The 8,433-nt window shown below is 43.4% G+C and overlaps 1 long non-coding RNA gene across 1 annotated transcript; it reads left to right on the top strand.

The window, feature by feature from the left end:
• The first annotated feature begins 6,505 nt into the window (after positions 1-6,505).
• On the top strand, positions 6,506-6,770 carry LOC149998726 (uncharacterized). The gene is made up of 2 exons (XR_016507207.1): positions 6,506-6,554; positions 6,664-6,770. It is a non-coding gene; the product is annotated as an uncharacterized LOC149998726 (long non-coding RNA).
• The last annotated feature ends 1,663 nt before the right edge of the window (positions 6,771-8,433 follow it).

Raw genomic sequence — 8,433 nt, 5'->3', positions numbered from 1 at the left:
CTTTGGCCAAGACCCATGACAGTGATCTTCTACTTTGCTCATTTAGACAGTGGTGCCACTGTTCCTAGGGTAGACACCAAGAGGACCTAACACACAAGATAAATAAATTGCACAAGAAAATGCTAATACTATGATTGCATAACACATTAGATACGATATGCTCTTTAAGAACCTACATGAGAGGGAACCCCCCAAAACCCAGAATTGTCTTCTGGAGGGCGGGCCCCTTGTAGTACAGGTTTCCTCCACTAGGGGAGTATTCTAGGAACCCATCTGTAAGAGTGTACCAGCTGGTTTTGTTGTGAGAGGGTGTTAGGCATCAGTGAATTTTTTTTGGAAGACTCTTTCAACATACTTGATGGGTGATTTACAAGTGCGCCTGCGCACACCTTGCTGAGTGTTCAGCCGTTCTGGACACAAACGGCATGACCCCCACACCCCACCCTCCCTATTCACCCAGTCTTGCCCTGAGTGACTTTTTGTGTTTCCCTGGATGAAAAATTCCTCAAGGGGATTTGTTTTGCCAATGTGGAATCAGTGAAACAAAAAAAACAGCAGAAGCACTAAATGGCATCAAAATTGACAAGTTCAAAAACCGTTTTGAGCAGTGGAAAAAAATGTCTCAATAGGTGTATTGCATCAAATAGAGAGTACTGTAAAGGGGACTGAAGTTTAAGCATGTAAGGATAAACACACAATATTTTTTAAATAAATTCTGGGGGTTTTGGGGTCTCTCCTCGTAAGCCATTCACCTGAAAGAGTGGGATTTTAGAGTGGTAGTTAAGAATAGTTAGCTATTCTTTAGCACAGGCTTAAGAATAGTTAATTTTTATCTTTTCCATCTCTTTGGTTTGTTTTTTAAAACTATTGCTTGTTTTTCTCTTTTAAGGTCATCAGAAATGTGCCAAGATATGGCTATAAGGAGATACTCCTATTAGCCTCTCCTGTTATCGTAGTGGCGACAGGTTTAACTGCAATCTTCTGTCTCATTACGGTAAGACAACGAACGGTTCGTTCAGCTTCCCAGAATACATTCTGTCTTTAGCATAGAGTCAGAACCCACAAACTGAAAATCAAAGCCACTTTCCCACCTACTCCTCCTTGATATTTTTCTTTAGTCATGAATGCTGAGATATGCTTTATTATTTTATTACACATTATATTCCAGAGATTTTTAAAGGAAGCCCACTCCCAGAGATTGTGTGGAACTGAAATCAAGATAACAAGCCACTGTACTATTTTGAGAACTTATACTAGGCCAGAGTAGACATGACAGCAAAATTTCTTCAACTCAAAATGGATGATGTTGATTTGATGTATTACCAATTACTCTCTTTCTACCATTGATTTCTTGTTGGCTGAACTGAGGAGAGATTTAGACTCTCCACCCTCATAAAGTTATGTCACCCTGGTCAAAAGGACATGGCTAAAAGATAAAAGTGTGATCTTGTCAATTGATTAGATTTACTTAGCGGTTTTCTTCTCCAGTGTGTAAAAAGCATGGTGTAAATAGGTTCAGTTAAAACATAGCAAACTAAATCCTGCATCAGGCCTCTCTAAAGCATGTCGTATTTATACTCACCTCTTCCTGGAGCTTGCCTGTGTGCCTTTTCTTCAATTACACAATGGCTTGTTTTCCCAACAGGTAGGAGCTAATATTAAAAGTGATATAATTAGCTGACAATCTTGACTACCCTACTAATCCAACCTAATACCTTGTTTACATTTTCAATGGTCATGGCAGCCCCCCACCATAACCTAGCCACACCATGCCCATTTCTACTTTTGTTCGTGCCTTTGCCCATCTAAAATTCCCTTATTTTGCTCTGCCTCTGCTGCAAGTCCTGTGAATCTCTCAAAAGCCAGCTCAAATTCCTATTTCAGCCCTGCTAGTCCTCCTTCTTCTGTGAGATTTATCACCCTTTCAGGGCGTGGGCAGTAGTGAGGCATTCCCCTGCCATGAGAACTTAAAAATATGGTAAGTAAGTTTTTAAAAGGCAGCTCCCCAAGGTCAACACATCATGGAGCAGAGCAGAGATGTGTACGGACCAAATGGCCTCCTGGTCGACCAGACTTGAGAAATACCTGGCTGGATGTGTAACTGCTAAAGAAAACATGTCTATTTGCAGGAGGGTTGGTGAGCAATAAAAGCTCAGAACAGGTGAGGGAGAGTCTGACATGGGCATTGCCCATCCTAGCAGTGCCTAAGAGTAGAGATGGCACCTCAGGCAGCAGACGTGGAGAGTCCGGCCCACTAGCCAGGCTGTGCCTGTTGGGGAGATGCATGGATCCAGCTAATGCAGTCTTTTCCTTTAAACACGGGATTCAGCTGATTCCTATTGTTCTAATTCTGTTCTCACCAAGTAGCCTTCTGACTGTGCTTCTGAGTGTATTTCCCTGATCGTGTAGACACAGGTGTTGTCTGTGGAACAGATGTAATTCTCACTGTCAGGCCGTAATCTCGGCCTTCTGATTTTTTATTAGCACTGCAGTATTGACAAGGTGAGACTACCCCGATCGGAAGAAGTGAGCCCTCTCTTGGTGAAGAGTCTGACTTCTGAGCCTAGGGGCTGGGGACTAGCATGGGGGTGGCTTGCCAAGGTCTCTGGGAAGAAGTCATTGGCCAGTGCCCAGACAATACCCTCTCCCTCTCTAGTGAGCATATGGCCTTTGCTTTTTTGGATTTTCTATAAACTCCTATAATGCATTTAATTTCTATGGAGTTTAATCTCGCATTTGTGTTTATTTATGTGGTTTCATTATTTCCTCTCCCCAGTTAGATGATAAGCTTTTTGAGGATGGTTTGCCTGACTGTTCTGTCTCCTTAAAGACCACAACACTGAGAAATATTTGAAATTTTGAAATTCAACGAAAACCACTGAAACTATGAAGATATTTAATATCAAAGGACTTCCATAAATCAACAGGGAGAAAACAAACAAACAAGGGGAGAAGAGGGCAAGGGCTGTGCGGAGCAGGATGTGTGTTGATTTTCTGTCACCCTATCTGCCGATCATCTCACGGCTTATGGGGTATGGGTTTTGTTAGCGAGGCCTTTGTTACCTCATGGCATGAAAGTGGTCTCTGACATTGTCTTTTAGTCCTTTTTATAATATTTCTTTTATTCATAATTTAAAAAAGAAATCTGTCTAGTATTGGTTTTGTTTTTAGTGTGGTTGACTGTTTTCCCCCTACGTGAAGATTTAATTGTTTTAAAATCTTTTATTGAATGACTCATTCTTTCTTTCCTGGTCTAAAAAGCTCTCTTTGGACTCTAGTCTGTTGATCTAGTTATCTTTTTTTGTACCAGTGACAGTATCACTATGTAATTCCAATTTCTTTATAACATATTTTGATGTCTGGTAGGGTAAGCTGCTGCTTTTTTATCTTCTTTTTCATACATTTTGTAGCTATTGCTGCATATTTTCCCTGCCAAATACCAGCTGGCCAGGTTTTGTTTAAAAACTCTCTTGGAATTTGAATAGATTGCATTACATCGGTAGGTTCATTTGAAGGGAACTGACATCTTCACAACAACTAGGAACACGGTATCTTCACGTCGTGTATTCTTCCTAATGTCCTTCAGAAGAATTTTAATGTTTTGATCACGTAGGTCTTACGCATTTTTTGTTAAGTCCGTTTCTAGGTACTTGATGCATTTTTATTGATGTTGCAAGTGGGATCTTTCTTTCATTTTTTAATTAGTCTTTTGTGGTACGTGGGAAAACTCTTGAGGTTTGCGTATTAATCATTTGATTTTGGATTTACTTACTGAATTGCCATTTTACTTGACATTAAAATTCTAGTCGATGCTCTTGCACTTTTAGGTTTGGCATCATCTCCTATGCACATGCGTTTTGTCTCTTTCCAATACTTCACTTTTCTTATTAAATTGATTAGGACCTCCTCAACAATGATGAATAGTAACAGTAATAACAGGCATCCTACTCTTGTTCTTGAACTTAAAACAAAGCTGCTGCGTTGTTTCCGGTAGATACTTTTAGTTTCTTTTTCTACTTCTAAGAGCTTTTATTAGGGACTAACTGCTGAATGTTATCCAAAGCAGCCAATGAAACGCATTGCCAGCTCCCTGCAAGATCCTAGGGACTTAGGGACTATGGAAGAAGAGTCAAAGGATATTCAACAAATTCCTGTCCTCAAGAAAGTTATCACCTTACTTAGAAGGGAACAAATAAAGATTTAGAGAGAGTGGTCATTGTGATGAATAATTGTGATGTCGCTTTCTTCCTAAAACAGTTCTGTGCCAAAAGAACACCTGCGGACAATGATGGAGGAAAGCCAAGGTAAATATTAGTCTGACAGTTTTCAAAGTAGGAGTTTACAACTAGAGGAGCTTCTTCCTGGAGGTGGCCTGAGGTGACCTCTGAAAATGGTGCGCTACTCATTTGACCCAGAAAACCCCACAAAATCATGCAAATCAAGAGTTTTAAATATTCATGTTCACTTTGAGAACACTTGGGAAACTGCCAGGCCAAAAGGGTATGCATATCTGAAAAGCCACCAAGCAGCTAAAGGATGTCACTTTGCAGAAGCAATATGTGCCATTCTCTCCTTACAATGGTGGAGTTGGTAGGAGTGCCCAGGCCAAAGACTGGGGCTGGGTGCAGGTTGGTGCCCCCAAAAGAGTGCTGCATTTTTGCTGCACATGCTTAAAACTGCAGAGAGCAGTGCTGAACTTAAGGGTTGGGGTGCAGACTCTCTGGGCATTGAGCACATCCAGGTGAGCAAAGCTCCCAAGATGCAGCGCAGAGCTTACGGCGCTCATGGTGGATTAACCCCCACAAGGGCTCTCAGGCCTGCCGCACTGAGATGCTCCTCCCTGAAAAAGAGCAGCTTGGTCCTGAACCAGAAGAGGAAGATGCATAGAAAATAAAAGAAAAATAAAAAGTCCCATAAGGAACTGAAGAAAGAAAGACTTGAAAGTAAATTTATCATAAAATAAATGCTTAGAAAAGTTAAAAAAAAAAAAAAGAAAAAGAAAAGAAAGAACTAGAGGAGAACTTAGAACTCTACCTCAGTCTCATTTTACAGTGAGGAAACCGCTAAGTTTGGAAACAACACTTGTTCACTCTGGTGCTTTGCCTGGACTTTGCAAAATGAGCTCCGTAGCCAAAGCTGACAGAGTGTGTGACTGGCACAGATGCATCTGCTGCCACTGGTCCTTTAAGGAAACAGGGAACAAAGGGGGAGGTCTTGGTTATACTTATTCCTGCCGGTGGTAGAAGCTCTGGGGGAGGGATAGGAAAAGCCACGTGGCCTTAGGGTAAAGGCTCTGGTCTCCTTCAAGGCTGACGAAAGGTAGACTATATGAGTCCTTCCTGTAAGGTGGCAGAAAAATATCCCTTCCCGTCCTCCTGGTTTTCAGGCCCCTACTCTCTCTATTCCCTTTATCCCAACTTCATAGAGTTTTAACTGGGCAAGACCTTACGCAGTAGTTTGTCTTTTTTTAATAATAAGGAAACAGAGAGGAGGAAGGGAAATATCTTGCTCCATGGCCACACTGCTAGTGAGTGTCAGAAAGAAGATGGTGCCTTTACAGCTGGGGGTCTCTCCATTGATTACCCTGTGCTTGGGCTGTGAGCTACACTTTATGTCAGAACTCAGTACGCACGTACCGCACAGACATAAGTCGTTTCTAAAACAGACTCATTATGCACTCTGATTTTTTTCTATTCTGTTTCGTCAAAAAGAATATTTTGTATTCTAGTGCTGGTTGTGACTTGTAAACTGACTTCACAACTCACTCAGCAGTGACAGCCTGCAGTACGAAAGTCAGCACGCTAGCTAACTTAGCTAACTGCTATTTGGACTCAGGCATTTAGTTGTGTGATTTAACTTATAGGATAAAGCAGCTAGAAAGTTGAAAGCACCTTCTTACCCTCAACCCCACCCCCAGCAAAGGGTGCATGTGGGACTAAGTCTAAATGGGACGGATGTGAAATGCTTCTGGAGAGAGCAAACTGCTTCTGCCCAGTGTGACTATGCATCCCCACCCCACCCCCCACCCCAATGCACCTCAGGGCGCTTGACCAAGGGCCAGGACAGTGAGTGGGGCTGAAAATCCCGCCTGTACTCCATGCCAGACCACACACAGAGGTCACCCCAGAGACATGGCAGGGACATTTTAAAGAGACACAGAGAACCCCTGGAAGCCCAGTGTGCAAGGAATCATTTCCAAGGTCCCAGGTCTACAGTGACTTTGCCTCTGAGTATGGACCCAGGTACCCATTTAGTCCTAATAAGGCCAGGGATAAATCACTAATTGTTGGTATGCGTTTTCCTCCAAGGGGCTTTTTCTCACGACTCCTGAATAAGGACCGATCGGTGGAAAGCCAGATGGAGGTAAATTTCAGGAAGATCAAGCACTGTGGCGGGACAAAGTGGGGGACAGGCAGGAATCAAGTTTCCCTCTCTGTTTTCTAGAAGGGCGGTTTCTGGAGCTGGCTGCGGGGTGCATATGGCCCTTTCAGAAAAGAAGAGGCAGAGCATTTGCAAAACATGGGTTCCTCTGATGAGGAGGAGCCTTCCGACATGTAAATAACTGGGAGTTATTTAGAATTCCTGTCTAAAAGGGGGAAATAATGAATAGTTTCATTGTTCCTTTCAAGAGTAAAAGCTTTGACCTTCTTTTTCTCTCCCCAGAACAAAGGAGGGAGCCTCCTATGAGGACTTGGACTCAGTAGTAGTAGAAAGTGACACCTGATCCTCCTGCTGAGTGAACCAGGTTACTAATAAATTGTTTTTCTCTACTGAAATGTGTACGTTTGTAACCACCTCTAGCCACGAGGGAAAGAATTAAAATGTAAATAGATAAATACATATACACACAAATAGCACGAGCCATAAGCAAGAAAAGCAAGGCTGAAGCAGGACTCCTGGGGTAGCCAGCACTTCCTCAAGCAGCAGTGTGGTCAAACAAGGGTGAAGAGGGACTCCTCTCCCCCGTGTCCCCCAATATAGTCTGTCCCCGAGAACTGGAAGATACATCATCCTCCAGGGGTGTGGGTTATTAAGTCAAATAACAATTTATCCTGGTGCTCTGGCCCCTGGCTCACCAAGTGCCAGTTATGTACAACATACTTGACCCCTGTTGTGGCCCCCCATCATCAGGTCTTAGGGCTGTCAGAATATTTGGATCCCTGAGCCTGCCTTTACGGCGGGGCCTGTCTTCTCCCCTGAGATCTTAAACTTGCACAAATGTGTGCCCTGTCTTGGTGTAACGGGTTCTCCATCCTTACAAGCTAGTAGAGCACAGTTAAGGGAAGAAAGTCATTTCAGATTAAGACTCTAATTAGATAAAAGTCATTAAGAAAATAAGTAATTTAGTAATGTCAGCTAAATTAATAAAAGCTTTATTCATCTTTCAGTCAAAGGTTGAGTATACAATAGCAAGCTAACATAAAAAATCGAGGAATCCCTAAGGCTCGGCCCCTTACAATGTAACAGGAGCGACAGCTCTACCTAAGACACAGGCAAACACACACAGGAGACTTCCAGCCAAGATGGAGGCCTAGAGTGACACGCTCCATCTCCCTCCACAACTAAGAAGGACTACAACTACCACAAAACCAGAAATAACTAGAAGTTCCAGAAAATAAATGGAAGTCCAACGTAGGAAGTTATAAAGAAGTGGTGCTCGTCCAGAAGCGTAGGAGGTGTGAAGCTGGGGTGGAGAGGTCAAACTGTGCTGGTGGCGGCAGCAACGGCAATGGTGGTGGGACGGTGGTAAGCATAGACACCCATATTTAAGGGGAGGTGAGAAGCGCCTGGAGAGCACCCCTGGCTGTAGACCAGACCCGTCAGCTTGCGATTCCAACTCCGGGGAAGGCAGACCCCCATTGCCTTGGACTGTGAGGCCCAGAGTGGGTGGGGACAGAGGAGGAGGCTCCCAGTCTCTCAGCAGAGAGTGAACGGCAGGAATTCATCTTGGACCCCTGCCCCCACAAAAATGCCACAACATGGTGAGAAGGGTCAGCCGGTTGTGATGAGTGCATGGGGCTCCGCCCCCTATAGCATAGGAGGTGTGACAGCCCTGCCCAGAAAGCAAAGGTAAACATAAAACTGCAAGGATGGCACAGATCATGATAGAGATCACTAAGTAGGCAACGAGAGTGGGAAAAGAATGATAGGTATGGAGAACATTATGGGGGGAGGTCAGTGGAGAGGAGGAAGCGGCGAAAGGGAGGGAGATGGTACAGGAATTAAGAAGCATAGTAGGAGGGAGTGGAGTAGACAGGAAGATGTTGAGAAGAACTATATACACAACCAAAGGGCATGGACTAAGTGGGGGTGCACTGGGCAGAGGGGAATAAAGGGAAAACAAATTGGGACAACTGTAACAGCATAATCAATAAAGCATATTTTAAAAATTGAGTTAATTATTTAGATAATTTAAGTCTAACATTGCTGGTA

This window comes from Furipterus horrens, unplaced genomic scaffold, assembly GCF_987537825.1.
Source record: "Furipterus horrens unplaced genomic scaffold, mFurHor1.1.pri manual_scaffold_11, whole genome shotgun sequence".
Taxonomy (NCBI): domain Eukaryota; kingdom Metazoa; phylum Chordata; class Mammalia; order Chiroptera; family Furipteridae; genus Furipterus; species Furipterus horrens.
This window is presented reverse-complemented; position numbering and strand designations above follow the sequence as displayed.